Below are 27,778 nucleotides of genomic sequence, written 5' to 3' on the forward strand. Positions count from 1 at the left end.
CTCAATTTTGCCGGCGTCCGGTTTCCGAACCCATGGCTGTCAGCGGGTTTGAGAACAGACGCCGGCAACATTGAGCATCTGCTGTCAAACCCGCTGACAGCCGCCGCTCCTGTCAAAAAAGAGGGGCTAGGGACGCGCAGGCCCTCATTTGCATGTGGACAGATATTAAATCGTGCATACAGGAGAGTGGACTGTGCGCTCGCCCGCTTTCCCGCAACCTTTACTGTATCGGCCCGCATGTTGTCAGAGCCACAAGGGAGTTTGGAGTACAGATCAAGCCGATTGTAGTCATCCCTATAAACTGTAAAATAAAGGAACATGCATTGAAATCATCGGTTCAGTGTGCTGCGGCAGTCAAAAAAGCAAACAGAATGTTGGGAATTATTAGAAAGGGAATGGTGAATAAAACGGAAAATGTCATAATGCCTCTGTATCGCTCCATGGTGAGACCGCACCTTGAATACTGTGTACAATTCTGGTCGCCGCATCTCAAAAAAGATATAATTGTGATGGAGAAGGTACAGAGAAGGGCTACCAAAATGATAAGGGGAATGGAACAACTCTCCTATGAGGAAAGACTAAAGAGGTTAGGACTTTTCAGCTTGGAGAAGAGACGGCTGAGGGGGGATATGATAGAGGTGTTTAAAATCATGAGAGGTCTAGAACGGGTAGATGTGAATCGGTTATTTACTCTTTCGGATAATAGAAAGACTAGGGGGCACTCCATGAAGTTAGCATGGGGCACATTTAAAACTAATCGGAGAAAGTTCTTTTTTACTCAACGCACAATTAGACTCTGGAATTTGTTGCCAGAGGATGTGGTTAGTGCAGTTAATATAGCTGTGTTTAAAAAAGGATTGGATAAGTTCTTAGAGGAGAAGTCCATTACTTGCTATTAAGTTCACTTAGAGAATAGCCACTGCCATTAGCAATGGTAACATGGGATAGACTTAGTTTTTGGGTACTTGCCAGGTTCTTATGGCCTGGATTGGCCACTGTTGGAAACAGGATGCTGGGCTTGATGGACCCTTGGTCTGACCCAGTATGGCATTTTCTTATGTTCTTAGGATTGGGGAGTACAACCGGCACATAACCTCAGCCCTACCCTCTAACATCTGCAGCAATGTTTGTCCATCTCATGGCTAGATGTGCTGTACTGATATCAGGGCCCTGTACCCAGAAAGGCACAATTAAAAAAAAAGGTTGCATAGCTCATTCACTGGAAACTGTAAATACTATAACACTGCAGTACCAGAAGCTGTGATCTCATGGAACATTCCCAGACGCTTCTCTAATGATTACTACAGGATTTTAAGTCAACAAATAGTGAAACCAATGAGCGATTGTTTTTCAGCAGCCCTTAAACAGGTTGCTTTCCCAGTCAATTTTAACAGGGCATATAGCACCACGTTGGCTAAACTGAGGAAAGACCCATCACTGCCTTCATAATGTAGCCCCATCTCGTTACTTAACTAATCTAAAGAATTTCACAAAATTATTGCAGATAGAAGGGATTATCCTACTTGGTCTATTATATCTCATAATCAGGTGGGTTTTGTTAAAGATAGAGCTGCAAGTACTCACTTGGATAAATTAATCACAGCATTGAATGTGTAAACACTCACATTTCAGTAGTTGCAAGTGGGTTTGACTTGGAAAAGTCCTTTAATAGAGTCTCTTGGCTGTATGTGTTTTCAGTTTTAATGGAGAGAACTTACAGTGCATTTCTTTATATGTTACCCATCTCTAATATCATAATCAATGGCCATAAATCAGCAGATTTGTATATACATAGGGGAGTCAGACAGGAATGCCTGTTATCCCCTGTATTATACATTTTATCCTAGACCCCTTAAAAACTTGGCTTTTCAAAAACGCATTTCACTGTGAAGATGCTGAATAAATACAGCTGAAAGTCACCCATATATAAAAAAAATATATTAAAAAAGTGGAATTTATTATTTTACTCAATTAAATATTAAATTAAAAACAGCACACACATATATGATTATCCCAAGAATCATAAATGGTAACCCCAACCCACTTCTCATTTAGAGTATATTATTGAACTATGTAACCGTAAATATTGGCACACTATGGATAACTTAAAAACCAAACCTATTTCGTGCCTAAATGTAAACCGTTGTGATGGTATAGAAATGTTTTCAAATAAATAAATACTGAGAAAATTGATAATGACCACTCTATTCAAGAATATTCTAAGAGACCACACCTTTAAAGTTGCTGTTTTCGCAGATTTTAATTTTATTTATTTTTAACAACCCAAAAGAGTCAATAAAACCAGTATGAAATTATCACAGCAAATTTGGAGAATTTGCAGGGTTAAAAATGAACCATGATTAATTGGAAGTTTTAGATGTGCAAGGTACTCTGAAAGATACTAGAAAAGGAGATTTTCCATTGAGGTAGCTAGAGGGTGAAATGAAATACCTGGGGATAAAAATTCCAATCAAGAGAGAGAAACTATATGAGATTATTGTGCATTCTTTATTGAAGATGGCAAACTCCTTAGCACGGTGGAGTACATTACCTCTCTACTTAACTGGTAGAATTCATCTGTTAAAAATGGTGGCAATCCTAAATGGCTTTATATGATGCAAATGCTACTTATTTGGTTAAGAAAAGATCTTAAGGAATTCAATAAAATAAGAGTCTATGTGGAATGGAGAGAAAGCAAGAATTCCACCAGAAATGCTGATGAGGCCTATTACTAAGGGGGGTTTGAGAAGTCCAAGTTTGCAGCTATATAACCTAGCATGTATGTTAAGACATTACAGATTGGTTATTTGAAACGGACATGTTCACCTCAAAGCTTTCTGCAAAATTGGTCATATCAGGATTTCCTTGCTACAGATTGAGAAGAGGGACATTCTTGGGGAATTAAAGGATAATAATATCATGGTAAATTGCTGTAGGAAGGCTTGGACCCTATTGTGTAAAATGCCACAAAAACAAAGTAGATTATGTTCTTTATTTCTATTCAAGGAAATCCGCAATTTACTCCAGGGTTACATAACCCAGTTTTCAAAGCCTGGCACATGAAAGGAATCAAACAAGTTCAACATGTAGTCCAGAGTTTTCAGGAGTTCCAGATACAATACTCCTTGCCCCATCTACAAGTAAGGTACGACAGAATTAATTCTAACTAATCCGGTAGCTGGTAAATACGGGGTCTTGGAGGAGATATTGATAGAAGGGGAAAGGGGGAAAGGGGGAAACTTTTCCCAAAAGGACGGGCTCCACCTTAACCAGAGTGGAACCAGCCTGCTGGCACTAACTTTTAAAAAGGAGATAGAGCAGCTTTTAAACTAGAACAAGGGGGAAAGCAGACACTCAGCAGTGCATGGTTCAGAGAAATGTATCCTTGAAGGATACTAATGAAACAGGAGAGTTAGGGCATCCCAACAGAGAGGTTCCAATAAAAAGCAAACATAGTCCATGTGCCTATAAGTAAAAAAATCATCAAAACTAATGATTTCTGAATTATCCCTAACAACTGAAAAGCAGGTTGTTAAAACAAACAAAAACCACACTTTGAAATGTCTGTATGCCAATGCCAGAAGTCTAAGAAGTAAGACTGGAGAGTTAGAGTGTATAGCAGCAAATGATGAGATTGACATAATTGGCATCACAGAGACTTGGTGGAAGGAGGATAACCAATGGGACAGTTCTATATCAGGGTGCAAATTATAGGGAGGATCAACTTGGTGGGGGTGTGGCACTTTATGTCTGGGAGGATAAAGAGTCCAACAGGATAAAGATCATACAAGAGACTAAATGCTCTTGTATGAGAAATCCCATGTGTGTTGGGTAAGAGTATAGTGATAGGAGTATACTACCGTCCACCTGGACAAAATGGTCAGGCGGATGATGAAATGCTAAGAGAAATCAGGGAAGCTAACCAATTTGGCAGTGCAGTAATAATGGGAAATTTCAATTACCTCAATATTGACTGGGTAAATGTAACATCAGGACATGCTAGAGACATAAAATTCCTGGATGGAATAAAAAACTGCTTCATGGAGCAATTGGTTCAGGAACCAACAAGAAAGGAAGCTATTTTAGATTTAATTCTTAGTGGAACGCAGGATTTGGTGAGAGAGGTAACATCAAATTTGATCTAATGACTGGAATCGAACAATATGTAAATCTACAGCTTTAGCACCAAATTTTCAAAAGGGAAACTTTGATAAAATGAGGAAAATAGAAAAAACTAAAAGGTGCAACTGCAAAGGTTAAAAGGTGTGGACATTGTTTAAAAATACAATCTTAGAAGTGCAGTCCAGATGTATTCAATGCATTAAGAAAGGTGGAAGGAAGGCAAAATTATTACCAGCATGGTTAAAAGGTGAGGTGAAAGAAAGAGGCTATTTTAGCCAAAAAAATATCCTTCAAAAATTTGAAGAATGATCCATCTGAAGAAAATAGGAAAAAGCATAAGCACTGTCAAGTTAAGTGTAAAACATTGATAAGGCAGGCTAAGAAAAAATTTGAAATGAAGTTGGCTATAGAGGCAAACACTCATAATAAAAACTTTAAAATATATCTGAAGCAAGAAACTGGTGAGGAAGTTGGTTGGACCATTAGATGACCGAAGGGTTAAAGGGGCTCTTAGGGAAGATAAGGACAGTACAGAAAGACTAAATTAATTCTTTGCTTCTGTGTTTACTAATGAGGATGTTGGGGAGTTACCCGTTCCAGAGATGGTGAAGGGTGATGAGTCAGATGAATTGAACCAAATAACTATGAACCTAGAAGATGTAGTAGGCCAGATTGATAAACTAAAGAATAGTAAATCACCTGGACCAGATAGTATGCATACCAGGGTTTTGAAGGAGCTCAACAATTAAATTTCAGATCAATTAGTTAAAATTTGTAACCTATCATTAAAATCATCCATTGTACCTGAAGACTGGAGGGTGGCCAATGTAACCCCAATATTTAAGAAGGGCGATCCGGGAAACTATAGGCCAGTGAGCCTGACTTCAGTGCCGGGAAAAATAATGGAAACTATTCTAAAGATCAAAATCAGAACATATATAAAGACCTGGTTTAATGGAACACAGTCAGCATGGATTTACCCAAGGGAAGTTTTGCCTCACAAATCTGCTTCATTTTTTTTTTTTTTGAAGGAGTTAATAAACATGTGGATAAAGGTGAACCGGTAGATGTAGTGTATTTGTATTTTCAGAAGGAGTTTGACAAAGTCCCTTATGAAAGGCTTCTAAGAAAACAAAAAATGAATGGGATAGGAGGCAATGTCCTTTTGTGGATTACAAACTGGTTAAAAGACAGGAAGCAGAGTAGGATTAAATGATCAATTTTCTCAGTGGAAAAGGGTATTTAGAACAGTACTTTTCAATATATTTATAAATCATCTGGAAAGAAATATGATGAGTGAGTTAATCAAATCTGCAGATGATACAAAAGTATTCAGAGTTGTTGAATCACAAGCGGATTGTGATAAATTGCAGGAGGACCTTGCGAGACTGGAAGGAGCTACCACCCAGGAAAAAGATCTAGGCATCACAGTGGATAAAAGGGATGGTCCAAAGAAACAAACCGGAAACCAATCCAATATTGTAAAGTCACAACCAGAAGATCGGTAAAACACCAAGGATTCTTTATTAGCACAAAATGTCGTAAAAAAAGTCTGACTCAGGCCGAGTTTAGCCCCTGAAGCAGCTCAACACAGGAGCGATCGTAAATATAAATAGAGTACATTACATATAAATTCAACATACAAACAAGTCATATAGTACATATAAAAACAGTTATAAAACATACAACAATTAACTTAACATTCTGCAGTAATAATCTAAAATCGGAATGTTAAATTACGGTACGTTGTATGTTTTATTACAGTGGATAATGAAATGGTGAATAAAATGGAAAGTATCATAATGCCTCTGTATCGCTCCATGGCGAACCGCACCTTGAGTACTGTGTAGAATTCTGGTCACCACATCTCATAAAAGATATAATTGCACTGGAAAAAGTGCAGAGAAGGCTGGCCAAGGGGATGGAACAGCTCCCCTTTGAGGAAAGGCTAAAGAGGTTAGGACTGTTCAGCTTTGAGAAGAGACGGCTGAGGGGAGATATGATAGAGGTCTATAAAATAATGAGTGGAGTGGAGCAAGTAAACGTTAATCAGTTATTTACTCTTTTGAAAATTACAAAGACCAGGGGACACCTAATGAAGAGACTGGGAAATACATTTAAAACTAATAAGAGAATATTTTTTTCCTCAATGCATAATTAAGCTTTGGAATTCGTTGCCAGAGGATGTGGTGAAAGCTGCATGGGCAGTTTCCTGGAGGAAAAGTCCAGGAATCATTAAGGTGGAATTGCAGAAATCCACTGCTTATTCTTGGGATAAGCAGCATGGAATCTCTCTATCCCACGGGAACCTGCAGGTACTTGTGACCTGGATTGGCCACTGTTGGAAAACATGATACTGGTCTGACCCAGTACGGCAAGTCTTATATTCTTATGTACTAACAGTAAATCTGAAAGACTGAAGCTCATTTCTGTTATAGTATACACAAAACAAACCCATTTGGTGACACTGATCCCTGGGGAGGTTCTTGGAACCAGGAAGAAAATTAAATAACTCAGATCAAATGCCTGCTGTAGTCAGAGGATCTGGACAGGTTATTGAGTTCCCCAGATTTGCACAGAACCCATACAAGCAAGAGATTGACTGCAAGTCATGGGTTCCTATAGGTAAAAAGGGATGAGGCAAAGATGAGGATTTTCCAGAAAGACAAAAAAAGTCTCCAACACAAATTCATATTTTTTCCTAAATAATGAAGCAGAGCACACCTGGACACTAAATGCTTGAGGGAACTATAAAAAGCTCCTCTGGGGTAGAACAGATTTAAAAAAGTTAAGCATTAGCCAAATGTGTTTGTTTTAGCAGCCAGGAAGATTAAAGGAAAACAAATCATCTTTGACTATTGTGGCTTTTAGTTTAATTTGCTCATTTTTTGGACACTGGGCATATTTACATGATTTTTTTTTTTAATTTCCATTCTGCACCTGAGCAGCACGGAAGAAGAAGAATTGCCTCCTCCCAGGGCCGCACACAGACGTCGCCCCTCGTGCAGCAGCGTTTCCTCCTTTGGAGGTCCTTGAGGCACCAGGCATGAAAATTTAGTTGCCAGGGCTCCCAGGATTTTTCACCCCCCCCCCCCCCCCGAATTGGCTAAAAAGAGACAAGAAAGAGCCCTAAAGGCCTGCCCTGCAATACAGGAAACCTCTGGCCAGTTTCAGTCACCCATTAAACTTACTCAATAGCATCATTCAACCAATTCTTCTATATGGGAGTAAAGGCTGGGGGGTTTATATAGACCAGAACAGAACCAATGGGAACTCTGAACTTCCAGTTCTTTAAACAAAACGCTCTTCACCCACTGAAACTCCCCCACCCAACAGTGAAGGCAGAGCAGAACTAGGACATTTCCCCTTAAAACTCACCATACAAAAAAAAAACAATTAAAAATTCTGGTATTACCTAAGTAACAGCAGCAAGACCTCCCTCCACTGCCAGCCACACTAAAATACAAATCGTGGCAAAAAACCCCACAGTATATATTGTATATTTAGAAAACCTGCCATAGCAAAGCCTCAAACAGGACCCACCAAACCAAATTTTATTATTTATTTAGTTTTATATACCGACAACCGTTTGCACATCGTGCCGGTTTACAGATAACTTACAACCAGATTATATGTAGGCAAAGCCTTTACAAGGAACAGTGAATATTACATTGGGCCTGCCTATGGGGAACTGCAACAGATTCTTACCCAGAAACCCCACTAACCAGTATCTTTCACCTTGGTCACACACCAAGATACAGAATAATGGACCACAAATTTCAGATAAACCTGAAATGGGAACATCAAGGAGCCAGACTTTGCATGCAGTGCCACGCAGGAGAAATGCATTTCCTCCCATACTGGGCAAAATACAAAGATTAAGAGATGCACATTCCCAAGGCTGACATATTCCAATCACTAAAATTAAGGTTTTTTCCTACCTTTGTCATCTGGTCATTTTATATTTCTAAGTCACATTGGTCCTAGTCACTTTTTTTTTTTAAACAATTTTATCATCAATAAAAGAGAAAACCAAAAAGGTACATAGAGCAAACAAATCACAAGATAACAGTCAAGCAGTGACAATGATTTTACAGAAATAATCCCCACCCCCCTTCCTCCAAACAGGATTTATAGGATAACATACAACAAATTAAAGCCTAAAGAAAAATATGGACAGATACAAAATCAGTGGAAAATAGGGACCCCAAATTTCTTGAGATTATGTCACTTAATGACAGTCTACTCATGGTACAAACTGTATCCAGTCTAGTCAATAGCCTTTTAAACAGTGGAGCAGTCTTCTGTTTCCAAGAGCACCGCAAGCTGCAGTGCATATCTGTTGGATCAAAAGCTGGGAAGCAGAATTAAGACACTGAGCAGGACAGTTTAAGAGTGCAACCTCAGCCAGAAGCTGAACCAGTTGGTTCGTGATCTCAGAAACAAGCTCTATCAACTATTACCAGAACAGATGTATAATAGGACATTCCCACCAAATGTGAATGAAGGATCCTGTAAAATTACAACCTCTCCAACAAAGATCACTAGAAGTGGGAAATAGCTTATGTAATTCAACAGGAGTGTAATACCATCTATATCATAGTTTGAAACTGTTTCCTAAATCAAAGAGGAAATAGAAGACTTACGGATGTTGAAAAATATGAGATTCCACTCCTCCTCAGAAAGATCACAACCTAAGTCTTTTCCCCAGGCTCGAATGTGTATAGGTTTATCAGTCAGGAAAGAGTTCAGGAACATATACATTTTTTATATAAACCCTTTCATAGTCTCTGCATTGGCACAAAAACCTTAAAAAAAAGATCATGCAAAACTAAATGACAGCTCACCTTGATGCTATTAAGAAGATGGTGGATCTGTTGGCAGTGGTAAAATTCTGATTGAGGGAGATTATATTTCAGCCACAAGGTATCAAAGGGAATTAGCCTACCTGCCTCAAACACGGGCTAGTAGAGAAATACCATGTTCTTTCCATGCCTTGAAGGAATGCAAAGGAATCATTATGAAACAAGAGAGAATAAAGATATTCTCTGGACCCCACTATCTGACGCTTCCAGGGGTACCAGATATTCAAGGTATTATGTGTTCTAGGTGCCACATCAGGACACCCCTGCCAGGTACCCCGGGGCATGTTATGTTCTATTGATATCCAATGCTTTGTGACATTAGGGTTGTGCCATTCAATCAGGGGGTGAAGCTGGGCAGCTACATAATACCATAAAATGTTTGGCACACATAACCCACCATTATTTTTAGATAAGTACAAAACCCGTTTACACACTCTGGGGGGGGGAAAAGACGTCTTTTTCAAATAGGACTGAACATTTTACGTTGCCAAGATTTTAACAAGCTATTGGACACAGAGATCGCTAAGGTTTGGAATAGATAAAGCAATCTTGGCAAAATGTTCATCTTATTCACTGAAATCCTCCTCAACCAAGAAAGGGACAAAATGTTCCCACTTGTCCAGATCTCGAAATATGGTCTGAAGTAGAGGATAGTTCATAACAAACAAGTCTTGCACATGGGTACCAAGATAAACGCCGAGATACTTAATCTTACCCAATCACCCACCTAAAAGGTGGATGTAACTTTAAAAAGGATTCACACTCGGGTCACAGGTAATGTTAAGCAGCTCGGTCTTTTCCCCAATTTATTTTGAAGCCTGACAGTACTAAAGTCACCTAAATCTTTTTCTATGGCCATTAAAGAAGTATGAGGATCACCGATAGTAAATAGAATATCATCAGCAAAAAGCAAAAGCTTAAATGTCTGTTTACCCGGCTGAAAACCAGAGATAAGGTGCTTATTACGAATTTTAATAGCCATCAGTTCCAGAAATAAAGCAGACAAGGGTGACAATGGGCAACCCTGATGGGTACCTCTTGCAACCCGAAAAAAGTCAGAATAACCACAGTTTACCTTTATACAAGCTCTTGGTTGATCATAGAGCTTGCTTATCCATGAATGAAAAAAATGCTCCAAAATAAAATAAAATATAAATAATATAAAATAGGAATGGTCAGTGCACCATGCCAAATGCTTTTTCTGCATCAGTGGCAAAGAGGAGAGAATCTAATTTTTTCCTTATGAGCCCACCACATAATATCCAGTCTTATGTGTTATCACCCACCATTCTCCCAGGGATAAAGCCCACCTGATCCTGAGGAATAAGCTGTCCAATAAAATTGTTTAGATCAGCTAAAATGTTTGCGTTGAGATTTATTAGAGAAATAGGATGATAGGATCCACAAAGTGTAGGATCCCGGCCGGTTTAGCATTAAGAATATCATCAGCCACATTAGAATCAGGAAGGAGGGCCCCCCCCCCCAGATCTAAAAGAATTAAACACCTTCTGTAATGGGACATTAAATAAGGGGCAAAACTGTTAGCAAAATTTAGCAGATAACCAGTCTGGGCCAGGGAGCCTTTTTCCTACTTTGAGATTCTTAATGGCTAGAAGAATCTCTGGACTACAGATTTCCCTATCCATCTCTTCCCTCATATCAGCTGTCAATTGAGGCAGAGGGAGATCTTTAAAATACACCTCAATCATAGCTGCAGAGATGGAAGGATTAGCGCTATATAAGTCTCCATAAAATTTAAGAAACCTGGTTCAGATAGCAGAATTGTTGATCAAAGGTTGCCCAGTCTCATCCTTAATTTTTAAAATATGATTTGGGAGGGAAATTTTATTTAATTTATTAGCTAAAATCTTTCCAGCTTTTTCACCCCCCTCAAAGTATCCCTGTTTCGCTATTGTCCATACGATGGGCTATACGAGTCATCTCGAGCGGTTTCAAATCCTCCCTAGCACGTGAAAGTAAGGACAATATCCACTGGGAACCCAGTTAGAAAATGTTTCTGCGAGAGTGACTGAATTTCACGTCTTGTGGCCACGCAATCAAACTCCCTCTGTTTCTTGAGAAAAGCGGCTCGCGAGATAAGGAGACCATGAACATAGGCCTTCAGGCAATCCCACACAGTAAGAGGGGAAGTGTCACCAGTGACATTTCTGGCTAGAAAGTCACGAATACTGTTAGCTAGAGAATCATTATAGTCCACGTCTAACAGTAATGACTCATTCAGCCGCCAAAGTTTCTTTCCCCGATCATAATTATCAAAAAACATTTCCGCCCAAATTGGGGCAAGATCTGACCAAACTATAGCTTCAATACCCGTTGCTGTAATATTATGGAAAATGGATTGGTCTGTCAAAAAGTAATCAATCCTGGAATAGGAGTCATGGAGATAAGAGCTAGAAGTTGGAAAAAACACTCTCCATACATCAGTCAAATGCCAATCATCCATAAGCGCTTGTAATTGTACCCTATGAAATGTTGGTATCGAGGCAGTACCCCGAGAGGTGTCTACAGCAGGTGATTTAGCTAAATTAAAGTCTCCAAGTATTAAATGACCAGAACAATTGGAAAGCAAAATCTTATGTAAACTCTAAAAGAAAAAACCCTGATCTTTATTGGGGGCATATATATTGACCAAGATGTATAGATTATCATTTACCAAAATTTGCAAAATTAAGTACCTACCAGGAGGATCCTTAACACAGTTTACAATCAAAGATAAAATCCTTAGAAAACATAATACTAACTCCTGTATATTTAGCAATCTTACCACTGGGGGTAAAAGAAGGACTGAGAAAATTTAGAGGAACGTAGCAGATGCTCCTACCCGCTCTTTAAGTGAGTTTCTAGGATAAAGACAATGTTGGTCTTAGCAAGTTCTAGCTCACGAAATAAGATTTTTCTCTTATAAAGGGAAATTCAGGCCTTTAGCATTAACAGAGGTTATACGAAAAGAAGACATTTACCGTATAATGGACAAAGATGGAAATGCAGTACTTTATACATCAGAATAGAAACCATAGCCTGAGACCCAACTCACGAGGGTAAAGAACAAGAGGTGCACCCAGGAAGAATGAGGAGAACAGAACACATGAAAACAAGTACCTACAACAAATATTATTAAAACAGAAACACATTCCTATAACAAGGACAAAGAGGACCCCCCGAGAAACTAAGTAGATCTTCTATGACCTCCCTGCAGATCATCTCCACTTCCTTCAGTGGAGGAAAGCAGGACACCAATGGAGTGGACATCTCCCACACCTGGTAGAAAGAAAGAACTAAAAATCAAACACCACAACAATACAGTAATTATGCATGGAGCTAGCCGGTCAAAAAGCAACAGAGCTGTGCACCATAAAGGACACAAAGAAAAAAAAAATTAAGCTGAGGCAAACAGCCGGATATAGGGGGGGGGGGGGGGGGGGGGAAAGTTCAAGTTACGTCCTAAGAGCCTCCCCAGTGTCTCCGGAGTCTGCCGTTTCTTTTCCCTGCACGTTACCAAGTCGGGGGCAGAGCTCTCATGGCAGAGGCAATAGAGGGCTTCAGTGCCTGCAAGGATCTGATAAATCCATCTGATAAATCCATGGTCCTTAAGGATAGAAGCGGCATCAGCTGTAGTGTGAAACTTGGAAGATATTCCATCAACAGAGAATGAGAGTCCAAAAGGGTGAAGCCATCTGTACTTAATATTTTTTTCTCTTAGAAAAGCCATAACTTAATTCTTGTCTGTTTTGTAAGGTGGCCTGGGAGAGATCAGTATAGATAGCCATCTCTTGACCATCCCAGACCCAAACTGGGTTTTGTTTTGGTTTTTTAAAGCAAAGTAGAAAAATCATGAAAACATACAATGTCTCGTTGGCGATTATTATTAGGGGAGCCCTATCTAGTTTAATAACAGGAGGGCCTCGCTCAGAAGCTTCTTGGGAGGAAGTGAGAAGTTATTCACGAAGCACACAATCAATACCTTACAGTCAGCATTTTCAGGTGATTCATGAATCCCATGAAAATGAGAATTTCCCCTCCTCACTCGATTTTCCAGGTCTGCAAAGTTTTCTCTAATGGAGAGAGTGTCCGCATGTAAATCAAAGCATACCTCTAAGATGTTTGGTGACCTCTGCCTGAAAATCCATGGGATTATCGAGCTCGCCCACTTAGTGTCCCAGGGAAGCAACGTCCTCCTTAATTTCTGCCATCATACCACCAAGTTCTTTTTTTTAGAATCTTGTAGATCCTTTAAGTTGGAAAACCATTCCTTAAATTCAGCACGGGAAACTATATCTGCCGCTGGGCTGGTTAAAGTACCGTCGGGGTCCAGATCTTCCTCTGGGCCTTCCAGACTGCTGCCATCACAATCATCATCGGCACCTGGAGTGCTGCTTTTATGGTAAGAAAATTGACGAAAATCCAATTTTCATTTTGGAGCCATCGCAAAGTCACTGAAGACAGTAATCTGCACCAAAGAGTGAAAAAAGGCAAGCTCTAGAGGCTCCGATGTAACTGGATTATCGAGGTGGGGAGAGGAGCTCCATAGTTAGGCTTCCAACTCCAGTTGGTCAGTCCTAGTCACTTTTTATCTGCTTTTCTCTTGTTGATCGTCCTTCAGCTCCTTTTCTAGGGTCTCCTGTCCACTTTCTGTTTCTTCTCTACATCAGCCTCCAACATTGATCTTTCACTTTTCATCTCATTTTGCTCCATGTCTCTTCCCTGCCTCCTCTATTTCCCTCTCTCATCCCACAGCATTTCCCTCCATCTCACTGCCCTCTGTCCAGCCTGCATTTTCTTCTGTCACCAGGAGAATCCACAACCCTAAGCCTACAGGCACCAGCAGCTACAAAAGACAATCTGCAAGCAGGCATGCCCTCCAGGAAAGGCAGCAGCCCCTCCCATTTCTTCTGCATAGGTTCCTGTTACCTAAGAAACCCATGAGAGAAGCAGGGTCACTGCAGGTTCTGGACAGCGCATCCATTCACCAGCCCCACACTGGCTCTCTTTTCTTGCTGCTCCTTGGGCTTCAGCATGGCATCTGTACAAGCGCTAGTTTGCTCTCTCCCATTGCTGGAGCCAGCACTGCCGTGAGGGAAGAGGGGTCAGAAATGGCTTGCCACCCTGTTTGTTTTTTGTTTTAAAGGGGAGAGTATTTGCCACCCCTTGGCCTCTCACGGCAATGCCACCGATTTCATCCCTCGCTCCAAGTTTGAAATGTTCTCACTCTTTCCAAATTTCTGTGGACAATTCATAATCCATCCATCCCACTTAAATCACAAAGTTTGTTCAAATTAATCTGCATCAGCTCAAGGCAACGTGATAAACTTACAGCAACTTGATTTTATACACTAAACAGTACCAGTCAGTCAATCTGTCTCCCTAAATCTTTATTGGACCCCTCCCAGAGTAAAAATGCTTAGGTGGGTGCTTCACCAGCAGTTCCTTTGACATTATAAATAAGACACCTACAGACCATATAAAAATATGTATTGTATAAACAAACTTTTATAGAAAAAGTGATTCCTGTTGGAACTGCTCTCATTTGCTTTGCTTGCATTTGATATCACAAGGTCAATGATTACATTTTTCCACAGCGACAAACAAATCACAAGAGCAACCCAGGAGGAAGTATGAAGACCTTTTGCAAATGTTAAGGTTACGACTATGAGCAAAAGGCAGATCGCTTACTGTTTAACAAAAAATGCTCTTTACTCGCTCTCCGGGCTGCACCATCACACGGCCAAAGAACGACTAAAGCTATCTTACTGCAACCAAGAGAAGACGGCTAGGCCATTCTTCCTTTAGCAGTGAAATCACTATCCAACACCAAGCAGCCCTGGGCAGACCCGACGAGTCCGGACACGGACAGCAAGCCATTCCCAGCCTCTACGTCCTCGGGGAGGGAGAGCACGGATCACATCGTGAGGAAGGAGCAATTCATAACCCCGCTCCCCACCAGAGTCATCAGATTAGAGTCTCTCTTATTTAGATTTTTATTATATTCCACTTTTCGGCACTTCAAAGAGTACTTCTGTTTAAATTCCCATTCTCTTCCCCAGGGATAAATGCTCATTTTGTTTTTGGGCATTTTTGGTGCCCCGTATGGGACACCAGCTGAAATCCAAAATGAATTATTAAGCAAAGGGGGATGGGGGGGGGGGGGGGGGGTGAGAGCAGGAGGCATGTTCAGCCAACCAAAAGTTGCTAATATATGGCCAATATCCCCTTCCCCCATTTCCCACCCCATTCTGCAAGGTGGACTGGAACTTTCCCCCAGGATATATTTTTATTGACAAAAATACTCCTTTACAAAACCCCTCTGAGTGTAAAAAGTGCAGGAGGGCAAGCCTGAACCCACCGCCCACCCCTCACCTCAGGGTGGGCAGAAGGGAGCTGGGACAGGTCAAGTGTGGGCTTCAAGGCAGCTACAAGAGTGGCCACGCCCTCTTCCGCTAGATAGGAGATGCAGGCCCGCAGGCCTTCCCACACTGGAGCTTACTGAGAGATTCCGATAACGGCAGCATTACCTTGGGACTGCAGAGTATCCCCTGCCAGGAAAAACGCTTCAGCCATGCAGATTTGGCTTGGACCACGCCCAAAAGAGCATGTGAAGCCACTACATTTTCCTGTCTCTGTGTGTGTCCAGCTGCACTGTTTGAGCCAATGGCCATTATACTTACATAAACAGCATTCCTCATCTTTGACTCCAGTTCTGTTTTGGTTTTTTTTGTAATTATTCCTACACATTTTTCTGTTACAACTTTAATTTATTTTTTAAGCATTCTCTGATTTACTCTATAAAAAGAGCATTCTGGTAGTCATATTAGTCACAGACGCTCCTGAATTCTTTGCAGGCTAGGATATCTTTTATTGGACAAATACAAGAACAATCAAAAGAGGATGTTTGTGAGTTTTAGAGCCCACACCGGTCTTCCCTTCTTCAGGCTGCGACATCTGGATTATACCGATCTTCATTTCACAACCTGCAAAGCAGCAATAGGCCGCAGGGGGCTTGCACCAGTCCCTTGCTACAAACAGTCGTCAGATGCACACGGCTGGGGACTCTCCGGGAGAGGCAGCTCTCACTCTACTCTCCACTCCCTTTGGTGACCTGCGGGTTGTCAGCAGGCGACTCTACAAAGGCTGATAGGTAAGGGAGAGCAGCAGAGGCAACTCACGCTCTGCTGCCATCGTGGTAATCTGACCACGTGGAAAGGAAAGCAGAGATTAATGAGGAGCAGCCACGGTGCTGGGGCTGCTGCCAGGTACAAGAGCTGGGACCCTGCACACATCAGAGAAGCAGACCCAAGGGGGGAGGATGTTGGTGGACAGATAGGGGAGCAGCTGGAAAAAAAATATCCATAGAGAAGTAGTAGGGAGATTCTCATTCCTTTGGTACATAGCATGAAGGTACGAACGAGCCTCCTGCAGGCGATTCTCCTCCACTTACATTGTTGGTGGCATCAACGCACAAAGTGCCACACCAGTGCCAACCCAACTATTTCTGGCACAAAATACATGCATGCAAGCGATTGCTGATTACCATGTGCAGGCACACTCCGGGCAACACGTGACTCCTGTTTCATTAGCAGCTCCGATCATTTTCAAGCAAAAAACAAAAAAAACACAAAAACTCAGCAGCCCATCACTACTGCAAAGAACAGAGGGTTTGTATTTTGTACCCTATGACTCAGCAGCTGAAACACACAAAAACTGTAATCCACTTGGACAGGCACGTGTACTGAACAGCAGCCAGGTCACCCCCACAATAAGAACCACCTGCATATGAAGCAGAGTTGGCAGCTCCAGACAGCACAACTCACTCTTCAGTCGTATTTCAGAACTAGTCAGCCCTCCTTCCCCGGCATGCCCACCGCCTCAAAAGCCATCATGAATATTCAGAAGTAACACCTGTCTGAGAATCACCAAAACACCGTCTACCCTCTGTCATGCTTGAACAAAATCTAATAAGTGCTCAGTAGCTTCCTTAGAGGATGGTGCCAGCACGTCACACTACGCTGCTAAAGCACCTTGCACTCAGAAGCAGATCCATACTGCCTCACACACCATCGAGTACCAAGCCTCAGGTTCAACCCAGACAATTTTGGGAGCCCCAGGTTGTATATTGGATACAAGTGCAGTACAGAGAGAATCAATGTACAATCCCTACAGCCTAGAAAAGACTGATGCACACAAGGGTCTGAGTTAGGCCAGAAAAAGGCATGACTGAGGATATGAAAGTAGGGGGATCATCCAATATTATGGTTGAACTGTAAATATCTAAAGGAGAAACTTGAGAGAGAGAAAGGCAGGAAAGAAGGAAGAAAATGGGGAGAGAGCACGAGAATTGTCACAAGGGCTAATCCGAGCCAAAATGTAAGATTTTGGTATCCGTTGGCTGAGGGCCATGGGCCAGAAAACACAAGCAGCAGCAGCAGGTTCCTCTTTGGCCTTAATATTTGGGATCCTAGGCTGTCACCTAGGCCAGGAGCCTAAACATCCCAGGGCTGGATTCAGGCTTTCCCTCAGGAGCAAACACCTCCGTTCAGTACTGGGCACACATTGCACCTGCGGCCAAAAGGTCTGAATGGAATCGGACACGTCTAACCACACCTGACGTCCAACAGCAAAAGTCATAAATCCATGAAATTAAATCAACGTTTTGGAAGTGGGGCAATGAGCACTCCCATTCAACAATCATCCAGGGGCAGCGCTGCTCCAGGACACGCGGGAAACCCGCATTCAACCACCAAGCCCATCGTTTTCATCCAGGACCTGTTGCGAGCAGGGCTGCTGCGGAGGGAGCGCTCACACTCCCTTCTCCTCTACAGGGACCAGACTCTTGGGGCACACATCATCAGGCTCCGGCCAGGGGCAGTCACTGAAAGGGCCAGTCCGGATTTGGGGCTGGGAAGAGAGTCCTGAAGTGAGCTAGGACTGTTTATGCAGGAGACGCCGCGCACCCCCTCACCAAGGAGACTTCCTTTCTCGTAAGTTGAAGAGCTGCCTTTAACTACACATCTTGCCCAAGAATATTTCACTCTTACTTAAGGCTCAGTTTCCACATAACTTCTGACACATGCAGGCAGGTTTCTGCCAACTCATGATACCAAAGCAGATTTCTGTCAGAAAAACAGAACTGCGTAAACATGGACACCCACTTCGTTTCATAATCCTTTCTATAAAAACTGTTTATAATTTTACTGGGAAATTGTGTATGGGGGGGGAGGGGGGGACTAGGTTAAAATGTATTATATATTTGCAGAGAGTGTTTTGCCCATGGAAGAAGTCAACAGCTTTCGGTTTCAGGGCTGGAATAGCTAGAAGAAACCTACTTCTCTAAGAGCTTGTGCACTGCCTCTGGGTCCGTTTGTATTTTCGGCCAGATTACAGATGAACTGTTAGATTTTGCAGGATGCTCATTGGGTAACCTGTCTGGATTCATTCATCTGTTCCAGCTGGCACCGGGACTGGTCGAGTTGCAACAACTCATGTCCACCACCTTCTCTGGCTAATCCTTATGTGGATCCACGAGAAGGAACCGCAGCTGGCAAAGAACCCAATTTCCATTCTCCTAAGTTTGGGACAGCTGCTTTTTCTGAAGTGTACATGTTGCTCCCAAACACAGTTTCTCTTCCAGTTCCACCCAAGGCATTCCTCGCTGGAATGCATCGATTGGTAGAAATGAAGGCGTCTAACACTAGGGGGGCTTTTTGTTTACTTTTTCTCGCCACAGAGACTACCTTTTTCTTGTCACAGAGACTGCACTAACTTAGCCTTGCAGCTCTGGCTTGGATTACTTACAGATCTTCCTCCTGGACGCGCACAGGTCCTGCAGCGTTACTGCATACAGCATCCGTTTTAGGACGAAAGGTACAATAGCACTTTATTCTCAATTGCAATCTTCAGTTGCTCAGTTTTTGCTTAAAACAAAATTAAAAAAAAAAAAAAGTGATCTTTAAAGAAAATTAGGTCCAGGCATTGTCAGCGTGCCAAATTTCAGAAAAATCAGTTCAAACTCCACCCCCTCAATTACTATTAATCTTGGAAAGAGAAAATGAGTGCTCAAAAACGTTGCATTTTACTGCAAGAATTTCCCACATAAAAGGGACCAAGGTAAATGAGGTTTTTTTAAAATTTATTTTTCATAATAGTTAGGCTCCATAAAAATGAGTAACCAGGACATGACCTTGCTCTTGAGATGGACGCAGTGGCCACATGGATGTGGATACCACTGACAGCGATACAATACAATTGAGTAAAAGTTATAGCCTCTCATTGCAATAGCACGGCTAGATATAGAGAGGATTATACATATACGCAAGACAGAGTCCCTGCTCTATTGAGCTTACAACTTAGTCAAGACACAGACAAGACAAGACGACTGTGAATTTTATTATAGAAAACATGATTAAAATCAACAAGGCTATGATCAGGGAAAACCAAGATTTAAAAAGCAGCCTCAAATAAACGGCTTTTAAAAATAGATTTGAACATGGCCAGCGAGAGGGCATGACGCACCAAGTCAGAAAGGCTGTTCCCCATGCTTGACTCTTGATCCCTGGGGAAATTATTGACAGGATTCGTCTATGGCCCAGACAGTGGTGTGAAAAGCTGCTGTGATAAGACAGGCAGGACCAGGTACTGGGGTTAAGTAATTTCACTGATTGGTAAAAGTCAACTTAAAGTCCATCTTTCAATAAGTGGGCAGATACAGTGGAATTTATCACAGTTAGGCTGTCTCATCTTGGGTAGGTGTCCTTTATGTGAGCAGGCTGGTAGAGCACCCCGTGGTGGGCCTATTGGGATTTCTATGACAAGGGTCCCCTTCTAAACATGAAGGAAACAGTCCTACCTGAGGCTCCAGATCATCACCGATCACCCAGCCCAGAGTTCTGGTCCCATACAGGTGGAGATCCGGGTGGGGTCCCCAAATGTTACTAGACTCCTTTAGTTGTTCCAAAAGGTGACTCCTCGTGACGAAAAGTCTTTAGATTCAGGAACCTGCTTTTCCAGTCTGGCTCTCAAGGAGGAGGAGTGGCTAAACTCTCCTCCAACAAAGAGAGAGATTACTTTCCTTTGTCAAAAATCTTCCAAGGTGTGTTCTGCTGGCACAGGGTGAATGGGCTCGCTGGTCTTCAGCCCCTGCCCTCTGAGTCCAGCCAGCAAGAATGACCTTCCCCAAAGAAGCAGGCAGTCTCTTCCACAAATGGGCAGCTTTAGGCCATCAGACACCTCACACAGCCAAGCCTGCCACAGTCCTGGAGCGGGAAGTCCTACAGGGGTTCCAGCAAACCCTCTGGGGCAGGGGGTACACACAGCGGGGAAAGGCTGATGAGGCAGGAAGGAGGAACAGACATCCTTACTGCTGAGGGTCTGCCCTAAACTGGCTATAGCCACACTCTGAATCACAAAATGGCTGATTATAAAGGCAAAAGCAACCAAACCCAGCCCAGCTCTCCAAGGTGGGAGAAGGCCGAGGGGGATGGAAGGCTCCTAGTGTTGAAATATCTGGACATCCGGGCACAGAGGTGTGAAACTGCCGCCAGCCCATAAAAGTATGGCAGGCTCAGATGTTTGTCAGACCTGGCTACCCTGGTATGGAGGAATTCCAGGTCAAGGTAAATCTGAGACGATCATAACACAAATATGATCCATAAACACAAACATGGATACTGGTGCAGGTGTCTATAGAGGTACAGTAGCATCAAGGAGAAAGACAAATCCTTAGTATGGATGTCCATATTATAAGTATGGGAATCAACAGATAGTAAATTAAAAAAAAAAAAAAAAAAGATTCAGAGGAACATTGTGTTTCTAATGTCAATGCACTGAAGTCATAAAATTCAGTCTTGAATGCCTCAGGAATTAGTCATGGCCTAAACAATAAAGGAGAGTGATACATACCCGTTTGTTTAATGGCTGCTCTGAGAGAATAAAACCACAAATTAAATCCCGGGTGTGTATCAAATGACTCTTCAGGATTAGGAGTCCTCCACTTCCTTGTAAGCCTGATGTAAACAGGTAAACAAAATGCAATTAATATGACTGGCTGAAGCATGCAAAACATATGCTGTAAAATTAACATCTTTCAGACTGGGAGAGAGGTCTCCCTTCCTTGGCTTTGACCCTGCTCCCCATCACATCCCAGCCACTCCCTATCTCCAGTCCTCTCTCCCCCCCCCCCCCCCCAAATCTTCCATCTCAGATGCCCCCTCTCACCCGTCCTCCCAGCTGATCTTCTCCCAAACACTCTCCAAAATCACTAGTCGCCACTCATATTCCCTTCTGATGCTGCCTCCTAATGTCTGCCACACCTATGTACCCTCACACCCTTCCTAAAGCACAATGTAGTCAACATCACAGTGCTCACTGCCACCACCCATTGCCGCTCTTCACTGCTGGGGCACCCGCTGGGGCCTACCTCTAATTGTGATGCTGCTACAACTGCTACAGGCTGCCTACCCAGCAACAGGGATCAGAGGAGCCAATGTAGTAAGATCCATAGCGAAACAGGTGCTAGCTGTGAGCGCGGGTTTTGATCACCACACACAGCTAAAGCTGGCACCTCCACGAGATGTAAAAAAAGAAAAAAATGTACGTAAATAATTTGCACGCACAAATTCGCGCAGTCATGAAAACAAATACGTGGACAGACATGCGGTAAGGCCCTATCTAATAAGCGGCTGCATCCACGATGATAATCTGCGCATAAAAGCAAACGTGGCGAACGACTGAGCGTCCCTGTGTAGCGAAATTATGACCCTGGAATAGAAATGCTTATATTTCTAATAACCGGGGGCTGCAGAAAACATGGCAAATATTAATGGGGGATCATTCACACCACATGGCAGATCTTTTAAAAAGCGCTCCCTCCTGATCCTCTCTCTCCTGCCGTGACCTCTGTCACCTGCTGTCATCCTTTGGTGAAGCTGCAGGATATACTACAGCATCAGGAAGAGCTGGACACAATCAGACATCACACCAGAGCTGCACGGACACACAACCACACCACACCAGTGCACCTGAATGGGCCCCTGAGTCAGCGCTGTCACTTGATTCGTGCCTTGACTGTGGTGCTAAAAAACTTGCATTAAAAAATCTGCACTAACATTTCTCCCTTCTAGTGCGGCTCTCTGCATTGCCTGTGACTAGATAATTGCCTCCTTTGCATGCCATTAGCATGCATCTGCGCAGAAAAAGAAACGTGCTATCCCCCCCCCACCCTGTACAAAACTCTTATTACATACCCATATAGGGGTTTGCATGGGAAAACGCACATTTAGGAACACTCAAAACCATGGCAGCTATAGCGCAGCTTATTACATCAGCCCCCTCGCCATTACTCTCCCTGTACATAACTAGGTCCTCCTGCCTTCGATGCAATCCACTTCTGTGCCATAACCCCTGAGCCTGACTCAACATGCACATTCAAGACAGATAAAAACTGCTTACCATTACAACACATTTTTTCGTCTTTCTGGAAACGAGCGGCTACAGTAGAAGCAGAGGTCAGAAGGTGTCAGTGTTTCCAAGACGGACAGCAACTGAGTATTATTATAATTAACGGGGTAGGTAACTCCAGCCCTGGAGTGCCAGAAACAGATCTGCTTTTCAGGATGGCCACAATGAATATGCCTGAGGTATATTTACATGCACTGCCTGCATTGTATGCAAATGTACCTCATGGCTATTCATTGCAGAAGCCCTGAAAACCAGACCTGTCTGTAGCACTCCAGGACCTGAGTTGCCTCGTCCTGTTGTAATAGATAGCATGCTTCCATGAATTTACCGAAATCTAGCCAAGCTGGAACATTTGCATAGAAAAAAATTGTATGCTATAACAGTTATAAAAATAAAACCCCCCAAAACCTTCTCCACACAGTTCAAGTAAGTTAAAATAAAAAGGAATTAAAGACAAACGTGCCCCAAGACACTTAGCAGCAATTATCTCAGTTTAAAGAGATAATTGCTTCTCCAAGGCAAAGAGAGCAGAAACGTTATAAAAATCCTATTTTTAGGTGATGTTAATAAAAAAAAACCAAAAAACCCTCAACCTCCTTTGTACACTTCGTCATCCCAGTCCCTTACTGGGTTTTAAGAGATCGCCCCATTTAAAACAGACCTGCACAAGCACAGAGGGTCATCCCTTAGCTGCATGGCAAGCTACTTCTTCCTTTTACATCTCTCCGTTAAAGCCAGAAAAATGTTGCAACATGAAACACTCACTCACTGGCTGAAAGGGTGCATTTGTTGCAGCAGAAGATGGTTTACTGGCAGCGCAGGTTCCTTGCTCGGGCAGTTGCTTTTTAAAGATCTTCTCCCCACATCGCCCCCTCCCTGGTTAAGCCAGGCAGACCTGCTCCATTAGCAGAGGGCCAATAAACCGGCAGCCTGGCTCCCTAACTCCGAAGCACTGGCAAGGGGGAACTTGGTTTGCCCTCAACCAGCAGTTGCAGGGATTCACTTGTGCCTGTTTACACAACTCAGCAATCCCGCAGTGACCTTTGGGCAGGAAGAGGCGTTCTTTTGTTTTGGTTCCCTATTAGCTGGGACTCTTTGCAAAGGCAAGTGTGTAGGTTTAAGTTTTGATGCATTACAAAGAAGGATGACCCTTTTTAATCCCAAATCAAATTAGACTTTTTGGGGGGTTTTTTACTGAACATTTTGAAATACTGAATTCCATGATGTTTACAAGTTTATCAGACTACCACAAGATCCTCGATTTTCTGTGCCAAGGCCACAAATAGTCTGATTTTTCTGGCTAAGAAACAGGTTAATTTCTAATTTGCACATGTTAGTTCCTCTAAAATCCAGGCAAGTCTGCAGCCTTTGAAGGCCCATAAATATACACCCCCTATTATAAATCACCAGTCCGAGACCCTCTTCGGGGAAACAAAATCTTCATCTTTCATATAACATCACGCCAACGTCTGAATTGCCCTTTTTATAAGAACATACCCAGCATCCTGTTTCCAACAGTGGCCAATCCAGGCCATAAGAACCTGGCAAGTACCCATTATCTGCAGCTTCTCAACTGTGCCAGGCCTACATCCAAACATCTTATCAAATTAAACACCTGTAACACTAAAGATGTTTCTTATCAGCATATGGTGGGGGAAAACCCTCCTTCTAGTAATTATTAAACGTGAGGTTTTCTTTATTTGAAGAAAACTGGAACTTATGTTAAGACAGAATTTAATAGCTAACTTGTAATTAATGCCAATTTCAAAACTCTGGTCAAAAAAATTTACAGCACTTTCTTTAAAAAAAAAAAAAAAAAAAAAAAAATCGGCAAAAGCATTAAATAATGAAAAGTATTGCAGAGCCAATCAACCTAGTCCATTAGTGAGACTGAGCCAGTCCTGCTTTTAGGCTATTAAATACACAGAGAGGCAGTCCTGCTTGTCTCAAGGAAGGCAGCACTATAAGTCTATATAAAGGGGGATGAGGACTAGATTATCCTGTCCCATGTGACATGGCATTGTTGGCAAAAGAGGAGCTTTTCCTTTATCCTTAAACCGTGGCTCTCCTCAGTCATGGAGTTATAGTCTTGTTGATTTAAGCCATGTTTACAAGAGAGATTTTTCTACGGAGGTTCCACAAACTCTGGAACAGGAGTCAAATTATTATCAGCATCTTAGCAGGTTTGATGATTTAGGTTGGTGAAAAGCTGGCACTTTAAGTTTTTATTTTTTCATCTTTTAAGTTTGTGATTGATCTTAATTTCCTTTGTGGATAATTTGTTTTGTATTCATTCATTTTTCTGATAGCTGTTTGAATTGATGTACACTGCTTTGGGTGATCCATTTTGTCCTGGAAACCACCATTAAAAGAGCTTGTAAATAAATTGATGGAGAACAGATGTTTGTTTTTAACCCAGATATCCTTTAGCTTTATGTAAACGGTTTGCTGTATACCCATACAGTTGACTCCCCTACTGGATGGATTTGAGTCCCCCACCCGTTAGGAACGCCTACATTATAGAATACTTGTGTTACTATAGTTAAGTTGATCAAATTAAGCTGTGCCCCTGCCAAAATATGAAATATAGAATGGTGGAAGTAGGTGTAAGATTGGAGTAAGATTCTTTCCCCCAGATTCGGGAAAGCTGCACTGAAATTATTATTCAAACCGGAAGTCAGGTTTGTTGGGTGCTGGATAAGTAATGAGGAATGGTGAGAGTTGGAAAACGTGGAGTGCAGATTTTCGCCTGAGCACCTGGACTCATTGCCCATGGGGCCGCTTCAGAGAAAGTAATGGAAGGGCAGGAGACGAATGGAAGAAAGCAATCGCCTGCCTAGAAACCTTTATTTTCACCAACTCACCCTTCTGTTACTGCGATCGTGAGCCCCGGGGTTTGTGCTGCTCTTCTCCCCCTTCCTATACAATCCAAGCCTAATAAGACTAATCAAATGACCGCTGTAAATAGATACCTCCCCTTCATCCCCCCCCCCCCGCCAAAAAAAAAAGGACAATAAAAATGAACTTTTAAACATTTGAAATAAGAACGTGGTTTCCAGTTCTCCTAGGCTATAACCTCGAAGCTTCAGTACAAACCGCTGGACAACTGCACATCTCTTACCGGGGGAAGACCCGAACTGTTCCAGGAGATCCTAAACCCGGCAGGAACTGCCCCCGCCCCGCCTAAACTTTACTCTTCTAAAGCCCTTTTTTCACTTTCTTGTTACCGCTTACTAGCGAGAGACCGTCACCGCGTTTCCCGGAGCTCCGTTAGAGACTTGGGATGCCTAACGAGCCTCTGGCGCAGTTTAAATCCACTTTCCGACCAAACAGCACCCCAAGCGCATGGCAAACCTTGACTGCTTTTGTCTCACAGCTGCGGCCCATAAGCGAGAATCGCGTTTTGCCTTTTTTCTATTGCTGGCGCCTCCCGCGCTCTGAGCCAGCTGCGGCCGCACAGCTGGAATGGAACGTGGCAGGGGAGGAAGCCGCGCTCAGGAAACTTCCATCTTCGGCTGCAGCCCTGGCCCGGCCTCTTCCCGCTTCCCAGCTGGGTGGCTTCTAGGACGACCTCTGGTGTTCCGGGCAGAGCCGCGGCTTGCTGAAACGAAAGCTCGGGCAGTCCTTTCGCTGCTCCTATTTCTACAGTGAAAGCCCTGCATCCCTGCTGCGTAATCAGCACCATTGCAGTCTTGCTTGGGGGAAGGTTGCTTAGTGCCTTTAGCCTTTTCTATATTAACCTACGCCAGTGCTTTCTAAACTCTTTTAATTCCAGCTCCTTTATCTAGTACTCACTAGCCTACTTTCCAAGTGAAAGGCGGTTTATGAGATACTGATGTCCGTGCCCCTAGGCCTAGCCGACTTCCAAAGAACTTCTATTTGATGCTTTGTGTACAGCACATTTTTACAGCGGGGGAGGGTGAAAAATGTTAAACAGGATCTTGTTTTCTAATTCACGCATTTCCGCGGACTGCACACACTGGCTAGGTTCCTTGAGGTCGGACTGGTCTATTTGTTACATAGCTTTCCTATTTTGGTTCCTCAATTTCTCAGCCGAAGCAGAGCAAGCATTTCAGTACACAGAACCTAGGCAGTAACGTTTTGGCTAAGTACAATTAACTTATGGGGAGAGAAGGAACACCAAAAACGGGCTAATGAGCGAAAACTGATGTTAAACTGTGGCAAGTGTAAAAAAAAAAACCAAAAAAAAAAAACAACCAAAAAAACTGAACTGAAGCCACCTTAGGCTCAGGCGCCCACCGTTGTCGCTGCCGCTCTGAGCTAAAAAGCTCTGTCTGCCAATTTAGGGGCCCATGCTGTCAGGCCTGCTTAGCCAGGGCAGCATGTTTCGACCTATCCACGTTTACTTGGTGTAGTCTCTATCTTAACAATACTGGTTTTGGTGTATCTGACTGGAAAGAGTTGGAACAATCTTAAAACTTCACTGCCCCACACATTACACCTAATTCTAGTTTGATGGCCCAGATACAAGCAACCGGGCCCCCACTCCGATCAAGATTCTATGGCAATAGCTCTAACTCATCTTCCTCCTCCTATCATTCATACATACTAGCGCTGGATTGTATCTTGATAATCAGTGCAGTGTTGTTGTTTTTTTTGTTAATATCCTTTCACACTTTTCTCTCTGAGCTGTGGCCTATGAATAAACCAAGCCCTAACTTCTTTAAAGTGAGTTGCTACGCTGGAGCTTTTTTCAGATGTAGGTCTGTGTCTATGCCAATTGTTAAAAAGAGCTCCTGGATGCTGCAGTGGTATAGGAGGCAACAGAGAGGCGACCATATGTCCTTTACTGCAGTTGACCTCTTCTGCCTCTGCACACACAAGGCAGGATTGTCTGTTTTCCTTGAAAACTGAGGTAGGATTAAGGTAAGAGACAGACTGAACAAATAGGGAGAAATAAGCAGCAGCTGAACGCAGGCAGAGAGCAGGGTTGGGGGATTCAAAGATACAAACTACAAACAAATAGAAGAGAGGGTTTTGTCTCAATCATCTCACTACTACCAACAGCAGAAACTATACCAGAAACCGAACTTGGTTGCTAGTTGAGGGAGCACACAGGAAATTACAGGTGATAGGGTATATAAGGCCATGGCCCTTGCTAGGAACTTAGCATAGAATTAGTTTACATTAGAGCAGCAGATCTTTACACCATCATAAAGCCACATAAACCAACCCTACCCTTTTATTCAAAATAAAGTTTTAAATAATAAGAAGGTAACAGTTGGCAGATGCCATACCACAGAAAACTGGTTGTAGGTAACAGATGGGAGCTTAGCCTAAAAATATGGTACAGGTTGATGAAA

General features: G+C 42.7%; 1 protein-coding gene across 23 annotated transcripts in view; it reads right to left on the bottom strand.

Annotated features, from left to right (window-relative positions):
* The window catches only part of HVCN1 (hydrogen voltage gated channel 1), a 43,005-nt gene extending 16,993 nt beyond the window's left edge, over nt 1–26,012 (bottom strand). Inside the window, exons 1-5 of one of the 23 annotated variants that reach the window (XM_029619205.1) lie at nt 25,576–26,012; nt 22,446–22,484; nt 21,415–21,558; nt 20,898–21,001; nt 18,795–18,913 (exon numbers count right to left, since the gene is read on the bottom strand). The gene's annotated coding sequence lies outside the window, so the exon portion shown is untranslated. Of the gene's footprint in view, nt 1–18,794; nt 18,914–19,845; nt 19,994–20,897; nt 21,002–21,414; nt 21,559–22,445; nt 22,485–23,219; nt 23,477–25,575 lie in introns of those variants that run through there. The other 22 variants (XM_029619192.1, XM_029619207.1, XM_029619197.1 and 19 more) reach the window with 22 other exon arrangements.
* Nucleotides 26,013–27,778: the final 1,766 nt, after the last annotated feature.

The sequence above is a fragment of the Rhinatrema bivittatum genome, chromosome 11 (assembly GCF_901001135.1).
Source record: "Rhinatrema bivittatum chromosome 11, aRhiBiv1.1, whole genome shotgun sequence".
Classification (NCBI taxonomy): Eukaryota; Metazoa; Chordata; class Amphibia; order Gymnophiona; family Rhinatrematidae; genus Rhinatrema; species Rhinatrema bivittatum.